General features: G+C 41.4%; 1 long non-coding RNA gene across 1 annotated transcript; it reads left to right on the plus strand.

Moving 5' to 3' along the window:
• Positions 1 to 10314: 10314 nt before the first annotated feature.
• Positions 10315 to 11282, plus strand: LOC308300619. The gene is made up of 3 exons (XR_013962843.1): positions 10315 to 10458; positions 10602 to 10704; positions 11211 to 11282. It is a non-coding gene; the product is annotated as an uncharacterized lncRNA (long non-coding RNA).
• Positions 11283 to 22161: the final 10879 nt, after the last annotated feature.

A 22161-nucleotide genomic window follows, 5' to 3' on the forward strand; every position in this document is an offset into this window, starting at 1 on the left:
CATCAGGTTGGTGTTGGTGGTCTGAAGATGATTCATCTGCTCCATCAGGTTGTTATGATCTGCAAAGGACAGAAATGCTGAAGATAAACACAGTTTTTGCTACTGTTCATGATGAGGTCAAGCATCTGTGAGGGACATTTGATTTGAGAAGAAGAACTTACTTTGCAGATGTTATTAATCTCATCTTATTTACATGCATTAATTTGTCAACACCGCATACAATGACGATTAGACATCATAAGAAGTCTCATGGAAATGTGGGTTAATATTGTGGTGGCTTTTATAGTTGTCACAACAACATGCACAATGTCTGTCAACAAACTCCTTGAGTGAGTGATGTGGTAGTTTAGTGACATGGAATACTCACAGTGAGTGATGTGGTAGTTTAATGACATGGAATACTCACAGTGAGTGATGTGGTAGTTTAATGACATGGAATACTCACAGTGAGTGATGTGGTAGTTTAATGACATGGAATACTCACAGTGAGTGATGTGGTAGTTTAGTGACATGGAATACTCACAGTGAGTGATGTGGTAGTTTAATGACATGGAATACTCACAGTGAGTGATGTGGTAGTTTAGTGACATTGAATACTCACAGTGAGTGATGTGGTAGTTTAGTAACATGGAATACTCACAGTGAGTGATGTGGTAGTTTAATGACATGGAATACTCACAGTGAGTGATGTGGTAGTTTAATGACATGGAATACTCACAGTGAGTGATGTGGTAGTTTAGTGACATGGAATACTCACAGTGAGTGATGTGGTAGTTTAGTGACATGGAATACTCACAGTGAGTGATGTGGTAGTTTAGTGACATGGAATACTCACAGTGAGTGATGTGGTAGTTTAGTGACATGGAATACTCACAGTGAGTGGTGTGGTAGTTTAGTGACATGGAATACTCACAGTGAGTGATGTGGTAGTTTAGTGACATGGAATACTCACAGTGAGTGATGTGGTAGTTTAGTGACATGGAATACTCACAGTGAGTGATGTGGTAGTTTAGTGACATGGAATACTCACAGTGCACGGCCTGGCCTATGTTCCCACCCAGCAGCAGAAGACACAGCACAGCAACAACTCTGGAACGCCTTCTCTCTGTGTGACAAAAACACGTCTAAAAATGATTTAAATGTCCAACATTCTCTCTAAATAAATACTTTTACACATGAAAAGAATCACTCCTCTAACTGTCAGTGTCCCTCATCTCTCCTCTGTCTCCTTCTCTGTCTCTCCTTCTTTGTCAAGTCTGGAATAACATACAGTACATCTCCACACATCTTGGGATGAGAGGCTTGAAAAGTTAACTATTGAATACAAACAGCAAACTATCTTGAATATTACTGTCTGCTGTAGCTTCTCTGACACTTCATGTATTGTTTTGCTTTTTACCATTTTTCTACCAAACTAAGTTGTTAATGTCCAAGTACTTCCTCCACACACACACACACTAGAGCTGGGATACCCGACCGAAATCCGACGGGACCCGACAAGCCCGACGGGCTCGGGCTCGGGTCGGACGCATTTTCACAATTAATTGTCGGACGTCGATTCGGGTCGGACATAATTTTGATTCATAGAAAATAAAGTGTAAAACGATACAACTATCGTCTCTGTGTGTGCTATTTCCTTGTCTTTCTGGTGCACTGCACGTGGCTACGCTCAGTGCGTTGTCTTGACAACCATGCACACATGTTCATGGGGAAAAGGAAGTGGGAGACGGAGTGTCATATGTGACAGAGAACAAACAAACAAACAAACAGATACACGAGAAGAAAAAGCGAATGAGTGAGAGATAATGTTGCCGCCAGCCGAGATAAAAGTTAACTTGTCTACGGTAAAGTTTAAAGCAATTGAAAACGAAAGAGGGAAATCAGCGCCGCGGTATGGACGCATTTCAACGTAGTTGTCAACGCAGACATAATTAAAAAGTCCGATGTTGAATGTAGCCTTAGCCTAAAACCCATAAATCATAATGGTTGGATTAATAATAGATTTTGATTAAGAAAGACGGCCAACTGGCCGTGGACTGGCCGTTTGTGGACGCTGGATATTAAAAGCAGATGTCAGAATCGTCTATGCTGGTAAGACTGAATACATTTTGATATTGATTGAACATGTGGAAAAGGTTTGTGCAGTGTGAATACTTTATTAAAAGTTTGTAAAAGAGGATTTTAAGTGTGTGACTGCAGCGAGTCACTGACTGCAGTCAGACAAGAGTCACCAGACGCGCAGTGCACGTTATAGCCTATTATTTAATAATCTAACATAGCCTACTTGTGTAATTATTTAAAACACTTTCACAAGCCACAATGTGGCTTAATATTATTAAGGGTAACAAACAGGCATGCTGCATGCACTCACTGCACATTATAACACGTTTGCTAGTGAGTGTAAATCAGTGGCTTCCTCAAAGAAAAAGAAACAATCAGTGGCTTCCTCAAAGAAAAAAGGCGAAAAAGCGTTGAAAACATAAGGTTCGGGCGTCGGCTCGGGTCGGACGCTTTTTCATGATTAATGCTCGGACGTCGACTCGGGTCGGACAGAAAACTGTCGGACACAGGTTCGGGTCGGACAGAAAAAATGGGCCCGATCCCAGCTCTAACACACACACACACACACACACACACACACACACACACACACACACACACACACACACACACACACACACATTTACTGTAATATCATGTCATATTACAGTAAATAAATACGTAGAACATTCCCTTTGAGATACAGTATAGCGAGGAAAACTTGAGAACCTGAGAATATCTGTTTTCATTATAGGATGACCGGAATTATCTTTTATACTTGGTGTTTAACCACTTAAACCCCAGCAGTTCTGGGGGGAATATTCAACAAAGCCGATCTACAAGCTCACAACGCGTCAAAATGTGATTGTAGATCTGCTATTTTTGGTGAAGAGACTTCCTGTACGTTGAAAAAGATCAAGAGGTACGGTGCAATTAACTCAAAATGTAGCCATGGACAAGGCCAAGTCTTAAGCCCTTTGCACACAGACACGTTTTTTTTTTTTTTTCACACAGAAAAAACTGACAATTTCATTTTTTAAAAGAAAACAATTATTCTCTATGACCTCATGCACACCGGCTCCGAATTTGCCATGCGGTAGGGGGCTGTGGCTGTGCGTTTTATTCCCGATCGAACCCAGTTCGATTTGTGCATCTTGTCGCATGCAGTGAACACTCAATGAAGCCCTTTGTACACAGACGTGTTTTTCTCGCACGGAAAAAAACTGACGATTCCATTTTTTTTAAAGAAAATAATGATTCTCTATGACCTCATGCACACTGGCTCCAAATTTGCCATATGGCAGGTGGCTGCGGCTGTGCGTTTTTTTCCCGATCGAACCCAGTTCGATTTGTGCATCTGGTCGCATGCTGTAAAAACTCAATGACTCCTTTTATGACTCCTCTTTGGATCCGCAGTGTGGATTCCGCACAGCCTTGCACACCAAATCCAACACGTTTTAATCGTGCAGCAAACGGAAAGAAACGCAGTGGTCCTGTGTGCAAAGTCCTTGACTCCTTTTATGACTTCTTTTTGGATCCGCAGCGTGGATTCCGCACAGCCTTGCACAGCAAATCCAATGCGTTTTAATCAAGCAGCAAACGGAAAGAAACGCAACGGTCCTGTGTGAAAAGCCCTTTAGTCTTAGTCTAGACAGACATAATGATGATATTTCAAATCTACACTAGAAGAATTGTTATTTTGATCAACGTTTCCCTGTTATCTCCCCTTTTGTATACCAACATCAATGCAGCATGGAATTGTGGGCAAAATTGTATTTGTTTAAAAAGTATAACAAAGTAGTTTTATGTCTGAGATGCTAAATGTTGTCAAATGGTGGTCTGTGGCTCAAATGCAGAATAAATAATGGACCTTGATATGAAAAAAGTTGAAGACCCTTGTTCTACCACGCTGTCTGTTAAATGTTTACAATGTAACAGACAGTCTGCCTTGAGTCCATATTTATAACTTAATGCATCATGTTTTATAATGTGAGTGATACAGTACAGCTTTAAAACATAAAATAAAATACCCTACTGTAAAGCAGTCTGTCAACAAATGAATGCTATTTTTAACATAAATCAGCACTATATGACTTCAGTAGTCCAATGTGTGGTCCTTCTCTCACTTTATCAAAGCCAGTACAGCCCTGGAAAAAGATGCTGCCCAGCCCTGCTCTAGGGGAGAAGTGAACTCTCAGGGAAAGCAGAGAACACTAGTGGTTGTGGTTGGATCAAAAAAAACACATACACAGTTCACTGCTATTAACAGGAAGAGGAAGTACTCAGTGAACAGCAAGAGGAAGAACAGACCACCAAATCATGTTGACACGTCACATACATCGGCCACATAGAGGCCCCACATGTGTGTGAAAACCTCTCGAGTGGAGGCCTATCTTCCTGAAGTAGCTTGCAGGCTGCACATTATTGACAAAATGTGACCATATATGTCTGTGGCTGGTTGCAGAATGCTTTAGCTGTATGGACTAACAATACGGAAATGCATGCACGGACGCACACGCACACACACACACACACACACACACACACACACACACACACACACACACACACACACACACACACACACACACAGCACCAGCTTTTGGTACATGCAAGACAGTTAAATAAAGTAAAAAAAAAAGTAAAATAAAATCACTTTTGGGCACCTAGGCGCCCAGACTCCCCTCCCAATTGAATAAATACACGTTGCACCCCTCTTCTGTTACTCATCTCATCTGCTGCAATTGAACAACATGCTGTGTCTGGCTGGTGCCTAAAATGGGGGATGTGCGCACGCAGCACTTAACAGGCAACCCACAAAGGCAGCTGCGCTCAGCTGCTGTGAGGAAGCGAGCCAGCGAGGCATTGTTGGTAAATAAACATGACATGAGACTCTGTCATGTTAAAATAGACAGTGACAATGTCTATATTATTATTGCAGGTTTTCCAACAATTAATTTGCACAAGTAAGTTGTACAGTGGAGGTGCACGCACCATGAAGAGACAATAAGCCTTCAGGTGAGCATTGGAGGAAACAGAGGAAAGAAGAGCAGGAGAAAATAGCCAAATCGAGAAGTAATCTAATAATAATCAAAATATAAAGTAACTACTAGCTAGAGTTGTCAAATGATTGTAGTGTAGTAAAAGTACAATAATAGTCTCTGAGATGTCATGACAGAGTAGAAGTTAAAGTAGGCCTACTGGAATTTGGAAATACTCCAGTTAAGTTAAAGTAAAGTTTTGGCAAAACATTTTGGCAAAAATGTCCACCACAACCCATCATGGAGATGACCCCTGCCATCGAGGAAGCAATCTAGCTCTTTGTGGTCTGAACCAGGAGTTTGACATCAAACCATTCCTGAAATATTTAACTAAATAGTCTGAAAAGAATGAAACAAAAATAAAAAACTGAAATTGACATTCAGTAATTGGGGCTTATGATTGATATATAATCATGTGTAAAGAAGTTTTTTTTTTCTGGCCAAAAAGTGTATTTTAGACATGAGGTGGGGGGCTCAGAGTGCTTCCACCAAGGAAAGTATATGCTTACAACTCCCAAAAGCTGTATTTGTTTTGGTGAGTAGCAAAACTGTCTATATAAAAAAAAAAGGTACATATTATAGGAGGGCAGTATGCAACTTAAAAACTGTCTGGTGCTCCCAAAAGCCAGAGTAAACGATAAAATGTGCTTTTTGTGTGAAATATCCCTTTAAGACCAGAGGCCGATTCTACAATTGCTTTCAAAACCAATAGTTTGCAAACTCTCAAGATTATTCAAACATTTAAAAAGAAATAACAGATGTCAGTACTGTAGGCCTACAAGCTGGCAACGTGGCACAAAATGACATGCTGCAAGCTTGTATAGCTTTAATCTTACCAGACTGCCGTAACTTTTGTAGATCTTTCTCCTTCTTGGTTGGAAGACCTTCATAGACAGCGTCGTCTATCTTTTGGAGATCAAGGCTCTCATAAACTCCCTCTGCTTCAGTTGGTCTTGCTGTGGGGTCATTCTGGTAGTCTGGATCTCCCTCTTGTAGCTCAATGTTATCAGAATGTCTAGCTACAGCCATTTGTACCTTTATGACTTCATTCATAAAGGTACAAATGACTTCTTTATGCAGTTATTTGGTCCAGCTCTTCACAACACCTGAATATACTGTATCCTCACTGCCCTAAACGTAGAGACACTACGGTTAGATTGCATATGACAGCTCACACTCCACCAATGAAAATAAACCACACACACACACACACGCACACGCACACGCACATGCACACACACACACACACACACACACACAAAAAGAGAAAGAGAAAGAAAGAGAGCAGCATCTCTTTTGCTAGGCTGTGTGGTTCACCACCTTTTCTTCTGAGATGGCATTCTAAATACCAACCACAATGAGTAAGTTGTGCTAACGGAAGCTAGATGTTTTCCTGTAGCTTGCACGATCGCTCTAAAGTCACGCACAGCACACAACTGTCCATTATTAAGAACCAACAGGCACGGACTGGCACAAATAAATCACCGCTGGCATTTGTGCTCTTCACCGAAAGATACCATTATGTAGGCTATGTATTTTTATTATCTTTTATTTAATTTTCCTTTTGTTTTGGCTTAGCCAAACCTTCCAGAAGTGCCAGACCGTCCAATCCGGCCCTGAGAACCATCACTAACAGAGTTTTTATACAGTTTGTATTGGGACAGTTTCCCACCAGAGGTCCTGGCAGTCTGCAGCACACCTTTGTTAAATTAACACATCTGTTGCCATGGCTTATTTCTGTCTGTACTGTGCTCTTGCCATGTTTTTGACCAACTTCGAAGACAGCCTCAGCATTCAGTTTTATCGTGACAAAATCACACAACACACCGAATGAAAGAGGAGATTCTCTAGTTTCACCCGGTCCAAGAACCATGTTTCTACGATGTTCGCTTCTGTATTTATAGGCCAGACAAAAAAAAAAAAGCGGCCAAAAATGACCCCTTTTTAGACCTTGTTTTGAGAAAAACAGCTTTTAGTGAATGATACTGTATCAGGCTGAAAACTCACTTGATCTTTTTAGCTTTGACTTCAATGACTTCAATATTGTATTTACAGTATTTTTCCTTCAAAGAAATACAAAAGAATAAGACAAATAAGTGTTTTTTATTTTGTTTCTTTACCGTTTTCAATCAAGTGTATTCTTGCTAGTTCAGTGTTTCTCTGGCTTGTTCACATTGTTTCTCACATTGTGCGTGTGCGCGCGTGCATGCGTGCGCCTGTATGTGTGCACGTTCACAGTTCAGAGTCTGCATGCGTGCTCGTGTGCGTGTGCATGTTCACAGTTCAGAGGCTGCGTGCGTGTTCACAGTTCAGAGGCTGCGTGCGTGCACGTGTGAGTTGAGATGAGGCCGGTCAGAAACAGCGGGCAAGGAAAGTTTTCAGTTCTCCAAAGGGAAGTCAGTAGGCTCCTCTGCACGAACCACTACCTATAAATATAGAAAAATAAAATCCATTTACAATACAATGTGTCTCACACGCACGCGCGCACACACACACACACACACACACACACACACACACACACACACACACACACACACACACACACCACAATACATGTTCTCTATCCCTCTCTCTCTCTCACACAATAAAATACATTTCCTCTATCCCACACACACACACACACACACACACACACACACACACACACACACACACACACACACACACACACACACACACACACACACACACACACACACACCCCAAGAGAAAACATTTTCTCTCTCTCTTCCTCCCCCCTCCTCTCTCTCTCTCACACACACACAAACCACAATAACCGTTTTACTAAACAATAATCTTACCTTCAGGGGCATCACGTGACACATGATGGTCATCATCATTATCTCCAACAGTATCGTCTGATTCTGAGTCTAAATAAATAACAGATGGGAGGGGGAAAAAAGCACAAATCAATTTACACCTTTAGCCTAAAAGTTTTAGGGGTTTAGAAGACACATTTATCCTACCCAGAGCAACTTAGATTATAAAACATACATTGATTCATCTGACGATTATATATAGGCTATATATATATATATATATATATATATATATATATATATATATATATATATATATATTCTGAGAGCTGAATGGACTCTCCGACATCTGTGCATGATTGAATAGATACATTCTAAATGTAATCGTGGATCACTACTATACCGGCAGTTCGCGATACAAATACAACTTCAGAAACAGAAGGGGGGGGGAGAAAGAAAGAAACATTTACCTAACGAGCTGCTGGTTTGGCACGTTCACGACCGGGCCTGTGTGTGGGCTGCGGGCCGTCCCCGCAGCCAGCTGGGGAGAAGCGACCGGGTCCGCCTCTGGTGGTTCTGGCTCCGGTTCTGGCTCACAGAAACCTCCGACTCAGTGTCAGGCCTCGGGGCAGAATGCTGTATTGGCTGTATAGGGCTCTCTCATAGGGCTCGATCATCATGTCCAGGGCTCAGTGGGTCAACCCGCGGTCGCGGTGTTGCGCTGTTGCGCTGAGTCGGATTACCTCCGTAGTTGAAGTTGGAACCAGACAAGAACGCGATCCACAGTGAGGAGAGGCCGCCGTCCGATGGCTCCACTATGGACGCGTACATATTGCATTCTGCTCCGAGGTCTCTCGCTCTCTCTCTCTCTGTGACAAATGTCCGACTACAACTCGCTCAAACAGGTATGTTTTAGACTCCATTATATAGGTTCAGGCGATGGATTCTTCCTTTGATCGTGGCTGTTTGTTTTGTATTCCAGGGTCGAAGGAACGCAAAAGTAGATTGTCTAGCTGCTGCTGTAGCGCCACCGTCTTTTGACATTGTTGTGATGACTGATGAAGTAGAAAATGTTTGTCACAGTGACCCACTAATGCCAGGACATTCACAGCAGCCCGTGATAGCACTAGAGTTAGTTGTGATGACGATGATTATGAGGAAGAATATGTTGTTTGTCACCGCGACCGACTAATTCCAGGGCTGCATAGCAGCCCGTGATCTAGAGTTATTGTTTTGACCTGGGGGAAACACCCTGGATTCAATCCATTGGTTTCACACAACAGGGCTTCCACTAATCTGACAATAGCGCCATCGTGTGTAATAAAGGTGCAATTGACTAGCCTAATGCACGGAAAGCAGTTCAAAGCAGTGAAATGCATTTCTGGTTTAGAGCGAGTAATGAAGTTAGATATTTGAGCCATTTGAGCCATAGTTTAGCAATATTGTGGTTCATGGGAAGCATTTGTATTTGTTTTTGCTCACATCACTTGTTGAATATGTGATTTCTGACTTTTTTTTAATCACAGAAGCACCAAAATTTGTCACAAGATGGGGGAGAGTGTAATTAACCTAATTAAGTAATTAAACCCAAACTCGGGAAACTCGGGGTTGGCACAGCGGTCTATTTGAAATCAAACTCGGGAAACTCGGGGTTGGCACCATATGTGTTAATGTGACTCTGTATTACATGATGTATAGCCTACTATAGAACTGGGAGCATAGGATATATGGGTGAATACATACAGATAGACAGTTAGATCATGAATGGAGGCTTGCTGTAGAACTATCATTCTACCACTTTTTCGAGTCACGTGTTCAAATACTGGATTCTGATTGGCTAAATTCCGGAGGTTATGAGACAACAACTGCCGCAAAGTTGTCACATTTTCCAAGATCACTCCGCACATCCGGGTACTTTGTTTCCTTCCCCGGTAAGGAAACAAAGTACCCGGATGTGCGGAACACCTTTCAAACCCAGTGCCACAACGACAACAACAATGAGTGACTTCACGATTAACTTTGATTTACTCGGTGGATTATCTATGGATGAGTGGTTGGATTTACAAGATGAAGAGAAACCCAGTGCCAGTAAGAGACACTCGGATATATCCGAGAAGGAATTAGATGCGCTCGAGTTATGTCGTAGTGAGCCCGGTACCGTCAAACAAACTAACTGGAGTACGCGGTGTTTCCAGACCTGGTGCACACAGAAGAAAATTGTCACCGATTTGACAACCATCGGCAAAGAAGATTTAAATAAGATACTACGAGAATTCTACGCTACAGTCAGAAACGCTAAAGGTGAAGAATATAGTGTCAGTAGTTACGCTGGTCTGCGAGCAGGAATGAATCGTTACATGAATGATCCGCCGTTGTCCCGAGGCTGGAGTATAATATCTGACAGTGAGTTCAGTAGCAGCAATTCTGTTTTTGTCGCTGTGATGAAGAAACTGCGTAAGGAAGGAAAAGATACCTCGACCCACCATCCATCCATAACAGAAGCAGACTTTAATAAAATCAAACAATCCAGTGCTCTGTCTCCTGCAACACCCCATGGATTGTTACATAAAGTGTGGTTCGATATACAGCTACATATGGGGCGACGCGCAAATGAGGTTTGTTTATTATTATTATTTGTATTATTACTTTACTACTGACTTGTGTATGCACCTTGTGGGACTGGCTCTAATCTCGTTGTTCACTGAACCTGTTCTGTGTAATAATGACAATAAAACTATCTATCTATCTATCTATCTAGGGAAACCGTGCGCTGAAACCAGAGTCATTCGTCATACGTAGAGATGAACAGGGTCTTAAGTATGCAACGCTGACGTTCAATGAAGAGACCAAGAATCACAAAGGTAAGGTAGTTATAACAGCCCCTGAACTGTAGTGTAGTGCAGAATAAGGCCACGCAGCATACTGAGATCACGTAGAGTTGTTTTATTTGCCCCACGGGACCACGTGAAAACTGTAAATGAATTCACATAACAAACACACATATTTTTAAACAAGAAATTATAAACATGAAATCTTTTTAACATCATCGTCCTTGTCTTTTTAAATGTCCGTTTTTAGTGTTCTTTTTAATGTCCATCAACCATAAAATGAGTGATTAGGGCACCTGGTCTGCACCCCACAGACCAGTGCACCTACAGATGGCACTATTTCACAGACAGTTACCCATAAAATAAACAACAATGAATAACACATCAGAACCTTATTCAAAAGGTAAATAAAAATACCAAAACCACAACAGCCTTACAGCGACCGTTACAGTAGTTACAACTGTGTTTTCTTTCGTGTATATGGTAGATGTGGTAGAACTATCTATCTATCTATCTATCTATCTATCTATCTATCAAAGATTACTCTGAGAAAAACAAAGAAAGGCTGCGTGGATTCATGTATGAAGAAGCCGGAAACCCACTGTGTCCAGTGGCTTCTCTGGAGAAATATCTTTCACTGTTGCCACCTGGAGTGCCTGCGTTCTACCTTCATCCAAAGAAGGATTATTCCAAGGGTCCATGGTAAGTTCATTGCCTTAATTTGTCTATGCTGTTTTTTATAAATAGTCCAGTTTTTCACTGCCCTCTAGTGGTTGCTGTATCAACGTCACTATGCGATTGCATTATGTGTAGACTACACTTCATTGACTCAAATGTTTATTTTTCACGGTTTATTGTTCCTAGGTATGCAAAGAGACCCCTGGGTGTACACTACCTTGGAGAAATGCTGCCTAGGATTTGTAAATTGGCTGGAACGACAGTGTACACTAACCACTCCTTAAGAGCAACAACTATCCAAAAGCTTTCAGATGCAGGACTTGAATCGAGAGAAATCATGTCAGGTATATACTTACATTTTCATATTTTTTTCTTCTTTTTTGTTAAATGAAACTAACTTTTTCTATTGCAAATCTTAAAATCTTCAGTGACAGGGCACAAGAATGAGAGCTCTCTACAGTCCTACTGGTGTCCAAACATGAAGGAGAGGAGGAACTGGAGCACAATCCTGGCAACAGGAGCTTCTGCTGCAGGATCTTCTGCTGGGGTTGGTGCAGGATCTTCTGCTGAGGTTGCTGCAGGCCCACAAAAACGCCCTCTGCCAATGGACTCCCACACACCAACAGCAGCAAAACGTCTTACCCCTGACAACTACTTTAATAACTGCACCTTTTCAGGAAATGTCACCATAAATATGAATGAACATCATGACAACAAGTAGCCTAGGCTATGATGTATTTTTTGTTTTTGCAATCACTGGGAGTGGGGCGGGAGTGGGGCTATATGGTGTTTAACAGCACAAGGCTCTGGTAGTAGGTACTCCTGGTTTACTCTGGGACGGGGTTCAACTCCCTGCGGTGCCCTGCTGACTTATTCACCTTTTGTCCTGTTGTCTGATTCAAACTTGTGGGACTATATGCTGTGGCGGATGTATATGTGCATTCTGAAACAATTAATGATTGTAAACTAAAGAACTTTGCAAGTTACAACTATGTGTTTTCTTTCATGTATATGGGAAAAAGTGGTAGAAAAGCTATTTACCACTCGGGGTCGGACATTATGCTCTGATAATGTCCTGTGTTAGGGGGTTATCGGACTCGGCTTCGCCTCGTCCGATCACCCCCTAACACAGGACATTATCAGAGCATAATGTCCTCTCACTCGGGGTAAATTGCTTACTTATTCTCAGGGCAAGACGCTCCGGAAACCAATCTTCATCGACATGTTGTTAGCTTGTAGATCGGCTATTTGAACCAATTGAAAATGATAAAAAACAAATAAAATAAAATCAGGGGCAGCAGTGGCTCAGGAGGTATAGAGCCAGTGCTTAGTTAGATCCCAGGCTCCCTCAGAGTTAGAGTGGAGTCCTTGAGCAACACTCTGAACCCCTAAGGCCCCATTTACACTGTCAGCCGAATCCAACCTGAATCAGATCTGTGCCACATTGGAATCCGATTGGTTTAAATGGTCACATGTTCACATGGAACAAATCAGATTCCCATCTGGATGTGACACAGATCTGATTCAGGCTGGATTTGGCTTCCAGTGTAAATGAGGCCTAATTGCTCCCGATGAGCAGTTGGTGCCTCGCATGGTTTCCTCAATCCTCCGTCATCGGTGTATGAATGTGTGTGTGAATGGGTGAATGTAATGCACTATCATTGTAAAGTGCCTTGGATAAAGGCACTATATAAACACAACATACTGTATGTGGGTGCATACCACCTGAAGACTCACCTCTTCAGACTCCACCTAAGCCCATAGAACTTACCGTAGCACTCGCCTGCCCTAAATCTAAATGACCATACATGAAAGCTAGATAGCATTCTTATAAGTTTGATATCTAATCTCCGTCCTGGCTGGCCAGGCCTGCCATAGTATAGACCACATTTTGGCATTTTGCATTGAAAAAAACTGGGTGGCATTTCATTAACTTAATAGCGAAATGGCCGGTGTGAATATGGTCTATAATTAACTAAATGTTCACACTGCTTTAATGCTGATGCCCATGCGTGCAAATTTATTTTATTTTATTTTATGTATCTGACAATTGTCAAAGCAGACCCCTGAACAGTGTTTTTGTCAGGTTTGGAGCAACTCTTCACCTTTGGCCCTCCGCCCTCGCAGGTCTGCATGTTACATTTGTAACATCCGCCGTCGGTTGACCCTCTAGGCCAGAGGTGGGCATTTTTTTCCCCATGGGGCCACATGAACAACAGGCAGTGCTCCCCGCAAGATGTGCTCCCCGCAAACTCAACACACGGCTTTACCTCCGACTTCAGTAAATAAATACTAAGCAGTCCAATTTTTGTTGAAAACCCGGGATTCGGCGACGACTTTTCTTTTTTTAGCCACGTTAGCCATTTTTGATGGGTAAAGTAAGGCAGGTTGTCTTGATGTGTGACCAGTCTGACCACCTGACAACATCCAATGATCACGCACACGCATTGCACCCATATGTACGTCAATAAAAAACTTCTAAATAAAAGCAATGCAGCTTTAGTCCATGCATGAGGTAAAATTAGAAAATGTGTTTATTTTGTAATTTTCCATTGACTCTACGCGGGCCGGTCAGACTGAACCAAAGGGCCACATACGTACAATGCCCAGGTCTGCTTGTGTGCTGTGTGACTTGAGATGAGATCATGAAGCAACAGGAAAACATCTAGCTTCCGTTAGTACACTTTAGACATTGTGCTTGATATGCTGCATCTCATAAGAAAAGGTGTTCAACCACACAGCTCTGTGTGTGTGTGTGTGTGTGTGTGTGTGTGTGTGTGTGTGTGTGTGTGTGTGTGTGTGTGTGTGTGGTGTGTGTGTGTGTGTGTGTGTGTGTGTGTGTGTGTGTGTGTGTGTGTGTGTGTGTGTGTGTGTGGGGGGGGGGGGGGGGGGGGGGTATTTTCATTGGTGGAGTGTCAGCTATAATATGCAAGATAGCAATAGTGTCTACGTTTAGGGCAGTGAGGATACTACTCTCTTTTCTGTTTTCACTCCACATTAAATATCTTCACGTAAAATTGACAATCTAACCCTTTCCCGGATTCAGTGCATGCATGGGTTCATAATTTGTTGGCTATTGGAAAATAACTGTTCTATGCGAGCTCTAGGATCCATGTGCAGTGTGGCTGCCATATCTCTCATTGAATATTGATGGTTTTCTATCCATGCTGGTAGAGATGGTGTAAGTTGCTGACTCAGACGCCCTGCGCATGAATCTATACATAACATGAGCTTACGCAGCACAGCAGCATAGCATGTATATAGGTGTACCCTGACACTATAGTGTAACATACAGTATGTTTTAATACCCTGACACTATAGTGTAACATACAGTATGTTTTATTACCCTGACACTATAGTGTAACATACAGTATGTTTTAATATCCTGGCACTATAGTGTAACATACAGTATGTTTTAATACCCTGACACTATAGTGTAACATACAGTATGTTTTAATACCCTGACACTATAGTGTAACATACAGTATGTTTTAATATCCTGACACTATAGTGTAATATACAGTATGTTTTAATACCCTGACACTATAGTGTAACATACAGTATGTTTTAATACCCTGACACTATAGTGTAACATACAGTATGTTTTAATACCCTGGCACTATAGTGTAACATACAGTATGTTTTAATACCCTGGCACTATAGTGTAACATACAGTATGTTTTAATATCCTGACACTATAGTGTAACATACAGTATGTTTTAATACCCTGGCACTATAGTGTAACATACAGTATGTTTTAATACCCTGACACTATAGTGTAACATACAGTATGTTTTAATACCCTGACACTATAGTGTAACATACAGTATGTTTTAATACCCTGACACTATAGTGTAACATACAGTATGTTTTAATACCCTGACACTATAGTGTAACATACAGTATGTTTTAATATCCTGACACTATAGTGTAATATACAGTATGTTTTAATACCCTGACACTATAGTGTAACATACAGTATGTTTTATTACCCTGACACTATAGTGTAACATACAGTATGTTTTAATACCCTGAAACTATAGTGTAACATACAGTATGTTTTAATACCCTGACACTATAGTGTAACATACAGTATGTTTTAATATCCTGACACTATAGTGTAACATACAGTATGTTTTAATATCCTGACATATGGTGTAACATACAGTATGTTTTAATATCCTGACACTATAGTGTAACATACAGTATGTTTTAATATCCTGACACTATAGTGTAACATACAGTATGTTTTATTACCCTGACACTATAGTCTAACATACAGTATGTTTTGCACCGGAGCTTCCTTCAGCTCTAGGCGTCCTTAACACATGGGAAGCCAAGGTTTCTAACATTTCTAGCTGTTGCTGCTGCCGCCGTTCACTCACGCTTTATTTTGAAGAGCCTCGGAAGCTTCGTGCGTGTGCATGTGAGTGTCCACTGACGATTGAGGAAGAAAATCCATTTGTTTACAATCGCTCGCTAAACTAAAATCCAAACCGGGGCCGACCATCGTGGTAAAGTGTCGCCGTGAAAACAGGCAGATCTCTGCTTCCCTGGCGTTCTTTGCACCTGGAAGTCAATGCAGCCTAGTCGCGCCATTTTCTCTCTCTGTGAGCCACGGTGTGACGTATGGACTAGGGTCTTTCACAGGGAACACAACATGCGGCGCTGCACAGTTAACCCTTTGTTGTCTCGTTGAGGAACGAGATAACTCCTTTTGGCACAGCGACCTCCAGTGGCCGTATCGCGTTACTGAACAAGTTTGGCCTCTTGGGTGTTAAAGACGGGGTGACGTGATTTTCCCCCCTAAAACATGATCATCAGGTATTATGATTATACTTGGAGAAAGATTTTCTTTCAAAAAAGTCTACAGAAAGTGTTAAAATGATGTTTTTATATGACTACACCCACCTGTTCACTAAGTATGCCTGGTTTTCAGGTGGGTGGTGACCCAGCTGAAGTTAGCCACACCCACACAGTAGCTGTTGTTTTTGACTCAGAGGTTTTCAGCGTTCAGGAAGAAACCAAAAATAAACACAGGGAAGACATATTTCATCCGGTGATCTATTTGAGTGATGTTAACTCCATAGACACATACAAAACCAAAAGTACAAAACTATGGCGCCACCATTAACCTCGCATTACCAGACTTTCCACCGCGGAGGAAAGCCTGGAGCAAAGCCCGGTAACAGCATCACAGAGCTGTGTGAGAAAAGACTAAACGCTGGTTGGGTTCAGTAAACTAAATGGTGGTTCTGGTGGTGGTGGGTTCAGTAAACTAAACTGTGGTTCTGGTTGGAGTTGAATGTTTTTTGTTCCCCACATAATGTGAATCACTTGGTTTATTCTCCCTAGTCGCACTACGAGTTAGAGTAAAAGACGAATACCAAAAGAAACCATCATACCAATTTAAACCAATTTAAATTAGACTAGGGGACCGGCCACCTGTTGACTACAAAATGACGTAAAGACTACAAAAGGAGAAAGCATCCTCATGCAAGAGCAGTGGTTCTCAGCCTGTGGGTCGGGGTCCCCACATGATTTGGGTTGGGGGTCTCCAGATGACACCGACGTGACAATTTAGGACTTGTAAGACTTTTTTAAATACCTGCATCAAAAGTAATCGACAAATGGCACTATAAAAACACACGAAAGAGGCAAAAAAAGCCGTTCTACAAGGTCGCAATTGCAAGCCTGTAGATCAGCTATTTTGTCCCGGCCTGGAAAGGTTGAGAAGCTGAAGTAGAGAATTAGCATCAAGGGAACGACTTCTTCAGGGAGGACTTTCCCTTTAATGTTTGAACTTTCTTTATTGACACCAGATCCTTAATCTGTGTATTAAAAAATCCCCTTTAATACACACTGTTGTTTGACTGTGTGTGTGTGTGTGTGTGTGTGTATGTGTGTGTGTGTGTGTGTGTGTGTGTGTGTGTGTGTGTGTGTGTGTGTGTGTGTGTGTGTGTGTGTGTGCGCGCGCGCGTGTGTGTTTATTTGCACTTTGTTGTTTTATCTTGTCCTGCAACATTTGAACAATAAAATCAGGATATGAAGTTTGGAACCAATATCCTCTGTTCTGTCTGCTGATTACAATCTGTGCACGTGACGTGCACGCGCACACACATGCACTATGTGAGGACGTGGACACAACGGAATGCATTCCCAAACAGTGGGTCGGGACCCATTTGTGGTCACAGACACATTTTTATGGTAATAATTGTATACATTTTAAACAATCAAACAAACATATCTAATAAATTCCCTAGATTAAAGAAAAAACAATAATTAAGAACAAGTAAAAATAGCCAACCTACAAGCTCACAACGCAGCACGAAGAGAAGCGTTGTGAGTTGTAGATCTGCTATTGTCACTAGTTTGGGTCCCGGGCAAAGTCCATCGGCCATATGCAATGAAAGGTGGCAAAGGTTAATTAGCATTTTTAAGAAGCTCTGTATATGTAGATTATATTTTGGTATGATAACCCTTTCTGAAACACAGCTAAATTGGTGTTATCAGCCGCTAAAGTTGGTGTCCCATTAACTTTACTATGCAGGAAAAGAATGCAAAAAAAAAAAAAAAATCTATGAGGGGTCAAACTAGGGGTTTTTCATGATCCTGAATCCATTGCAAGCATGTGTTTTGCTCAGAAAACATTCCTTGGGCTAAAAATGCCCCCACAAAACTGTAAAAAAGTGATGACTCATCACTTTTCATCGCTAAACCATAGTTTTTGGGGCCCACAATATGCCCACAAAATGGGTCCACAAAATGCATCCGTATGGATGAATTTCTGTCTCCGTCAGCAATCAATGGGAGTAAATGAGTAGCAGAAAGTGATTTTGGAATGTAAAAAGCATTCTGATTGGCTTCGGGGAAAAAAAAGAAAAAAGTTGGGCAATTATAAGACTAACAAAGTGACACAATACTGTATGCTGTAGAGCTGTGAGGATAGGATATATGGGTGAAAACATAATAATCATGGATGGATGATTGATTGATTGAATACTTTATTAGCAGTTTGCATAGGTAAAGCACAGCACAGCACAGCACAGTTCAGATCCAAGGTCTACTAATAGGATTTAAACCCAAGAAAGAACTATGGCTTGTTTCCATTGGCGGAGAACAAGAAGAACAAAAAGCTAAATCAAACGGTATAACAATATGAGAGTAAAAAAGAAAGGTAACATCAAAGATAAGAATACATTCAGCATCCTTTAATTATTTACATCAGAGGTCTTCAAAAAAAAAATCAGGCCAAGGACCCCTTAGCTGAGAGAGAGATGAAACAGGGAGGGACCCCTACCACAATATATATTATGTGTTGCAGATTAAACGTTTTCATAGATTTCACAGATAGATTCATGACTTGTTTGACAGCACTGTCATCAGTCTATGTTGGATTCATGTTAAAGTGTATTTTCAGATATGTAACCGTCTGAAGCCAAAAATAGCCGATCTACAAGCTCTCAACGCCTTGCAGCACGAGGCGTTGAAAGCTTGTAGATCGACAATTTTTGGCTAAAGTTCTCCTCAGAATAGGGATGCGAGGATTCAAATTGTTAATATAAAAAGAATTGTCCTCTAACACAAATATTTGGCGGGTCCCCCCGTAATAACTCTGAGGACCCCCTAGGGGTCCCAGACCCCCTGTTGAAGACCCCTGACTTACAGTGTAAAATCAGATATCAGGGACCCTCCGCTATGCACCAGGGTCTAATAAACACCCTAATCACCTCAGGGTTTATTTCTCAATACTCATTACTCCATGACCATGAGAGTATCAGTGGTGGAAAGTAACTAAGTAAGTACATTTAATCAATTACTGTACTTAGGTACAATTTTCAATACTTTTATTTTTACTCCAGTACATATCAGAGGCAAATATTGTACTTCTACTGATCCGATGCGACACATTTTGAGCTTGTAGATCTGCTTGTTTCAAAAAAGGTTTATACATTTTGAAATTGTGGAATGGGACATTCTGCACAATGAATACTTTCTACTTTTTGTACTTTAAGAATATTTTCATTCTATTACTTTTGTACTCAAGTGCATTTTTTATTCTGTACTTTTACTTACAGATTATTTCTACATTGCAGTATTGATACATAAGCACAATATAAAGATTATAAATGCGTTAAAATGCATTATACAGGTGAACATAATAAAAAGTATTTTTCCACCAGAGAGAATACACCCCAGTTGTAACCTTCAATAGAATATTGATTATGCAGCTGTGTTGCTTACATCACTGTGGGTCACGGACCAATTAAAGATTTTATAATCCCCCCAAAATGTAAATTTGTTTGAAATTAATTTTTTATACATTTAAAATACAAGTAGGCCTAGTGAAAGTAGACGATCTACAAGTTCACAACGAGGTGCTCTTAAGACCGTGTTGTGAGATTGTAAATCTGCTATTTTCATTAGATGGGTCCCAAACGTCTAATTTCTCATTTGGGTCTTGAGCTAAACACTTAGGGAACCACTGGCTTACATCACAGTGTGCTATCAGGTCAGTCTTCTGCAGACTGACATGTTTTTACCAGGTTGTAGTTTTTTAACCTGAACCAGGAAGCAAACTACAAAACCAGTCTATAGAGTCTGATCTCCGTTTAAAGCTAAATTAATAAACATGCTAAGCAACAACAGTTGGTGGTTTATATTAATGTGATCGTGGCTACAACGGTTTGTACTTCTGTACAAACTGTTCTCACTTTAACTTCACAAAGCAGAAGACTAAGCTGCATTTTCATCAGTGGACTGGAGTCAAGAGAAACATCACTTCTCACAGATATAGTACCTTCCATTTGAACATAAGTTATTAAACCATCCTCCAACTCCAGAGTAGGAGCCTGCACAGTTCCTGTCTTCATCATTACGAGGCATCCCACTCTTCCAGTACCTGCAGAGTAAACAACATCATATATTGACAACCACATCCACTCAGTCAATGGCTGTGTCCGAAATACGGAACACGTTCCCTACTCCCTAACCCTAAATGAGGGATCCAGATGTAGTGTACTACAGTAGTGAACAAATCAGCGCATTTCGGACACTACTCCGTCGCCATCTGGTTGCGTCATCGCTGTCGCACAGTTAAAACGCTCTAGCGCTGGCTTTTGGAGCAATAAATAATAGCCGATCTACAAGCTCTCAACAGGGGGCGAAGCGACGCATTGTGAGCTTGTACATCAACTCCCCAATGCTTGTGTTGTGGATTGTAAATAACATACCAACATGTTGCGGTGTTATTATGAGAAATAGGCCAAATATAATTATGTTTTATTCATCACAATTCAATAAAATAATGTTAAAAAATATATAGGCCTATATATTTTTTAAATTGTATTCATTCATTGGTGAATCAATGAATGAATAATGTTTATGCCACATTCATTTGTCTCACATGCAGATATACACCCATGTTTGTGATAAAATAGGTTATTCTTGCTAATTTAAATAACATTATTTTATCATGATTATTATCAGCTGTGGAAGGTTGGGAAGAAAAGATCGAAAAACAAAAGCCTCCAGCGTCTATTCTCGTATATTCTCTTCATAAACAACTCAACTTTAGAGCTGTTTTCATCATTAAATGATGAAAAACAAATTTTGTTCTCTGGTGACAATGCTGTGGACATTTGTCCGAGTTGTTTTCTTTAGCCGGTGGTTCTGCTACGGACGGCTCTGTTGCGTTTGCTCAGCAACAGGTGGCTATACTCCTCCTGCCCAGAGACACAGAGACGAGCCTGCAGTGTGCGTGTGCGCGTGCACACCGCATGTGCGTGCTCAAAGCGCGAGACAGCGGCCGCAGCGCAGTGCATTGTGGGGCGGCAGGGCTTGGATAGCGCTTGAATAGTGACCATCGAATGCTCACTACAAATCCAAATGCATTGTGGGATACTTCAGTACACTATATTAGGGTACAAAAATGCTCACTATACATTCGGACACTAGTTCAAAATGGCGGAGCCCCATTTTAGTACACTACATTAGTGAATAGGGTGGATTTCGGACACACACTGTCATACAGTGACTTTATTAGAATTACAATAGAAAAATGTGTAAAATGTCTCACTGTGATGTTGTCAAAAGTGATCCATCAACCCAGGACCATCTGCCTTCAGTCCTGTTCAGACCAATCCATGTATTAGATACGTCCCCTTGGGTCAATCCATTGATGAAGACCTGATAAATTGTACAATAAGATGATTGAACCACAATTAATTTCCCCCAATGCATTCAAGTTTTCATTTCATCACATGCATGTATGAGGATGATGGACAATCGAAATGCAAGTGCATTGAGCACATGCATGCACGCATGCACGCGCGCGCGCACACACACACACACACACACAGGCAGACACACGCACGCGCGCGCACATACACACACGCACGCACGCACGCACGCACGCACGGACTGTGGGCATCGCCTAGGCAAACCCAGGAATGCCGGCATGCAGTAGCGGCTCTTGGTGATTTTGGGTGGTAGGGCTAATGTAACGCCCGGGATTCGAACTCGGGTATCCCGTGTGGAAGTCCAATATCTTAACCATTGATCCAAAGGGATATCCCTATAGACTGAGGGAAATACTAGACTTTTGAGGCTATCAGGCTGAGGCAGTGAGCCACTCTGCTACATCAATAAATCCATCACACTATATACTATTACTAGCCATAGTTCACTCTGCAGCAACAGCATCATATTATACTATATGCTAGCCATAGTTCACCCTGCAGCAACATCACATTCCAGATGCCAAGTTACAGCAATGACACTACTGTACTTTGTTATAGCAAGAGATGCACA

The sequence above is a fragment of the Nannobrachium achirus genome, assembly GCF_963921795.1.
Source record: "Nannobrachium achirus genome assembly, chromosome: 16".
NCBI lineage: Eukaryota > Metazoa > Chordata > Actinopteri > Myctophiformes > Myctophidae > Nannobrachium > Nannobrachium achirus.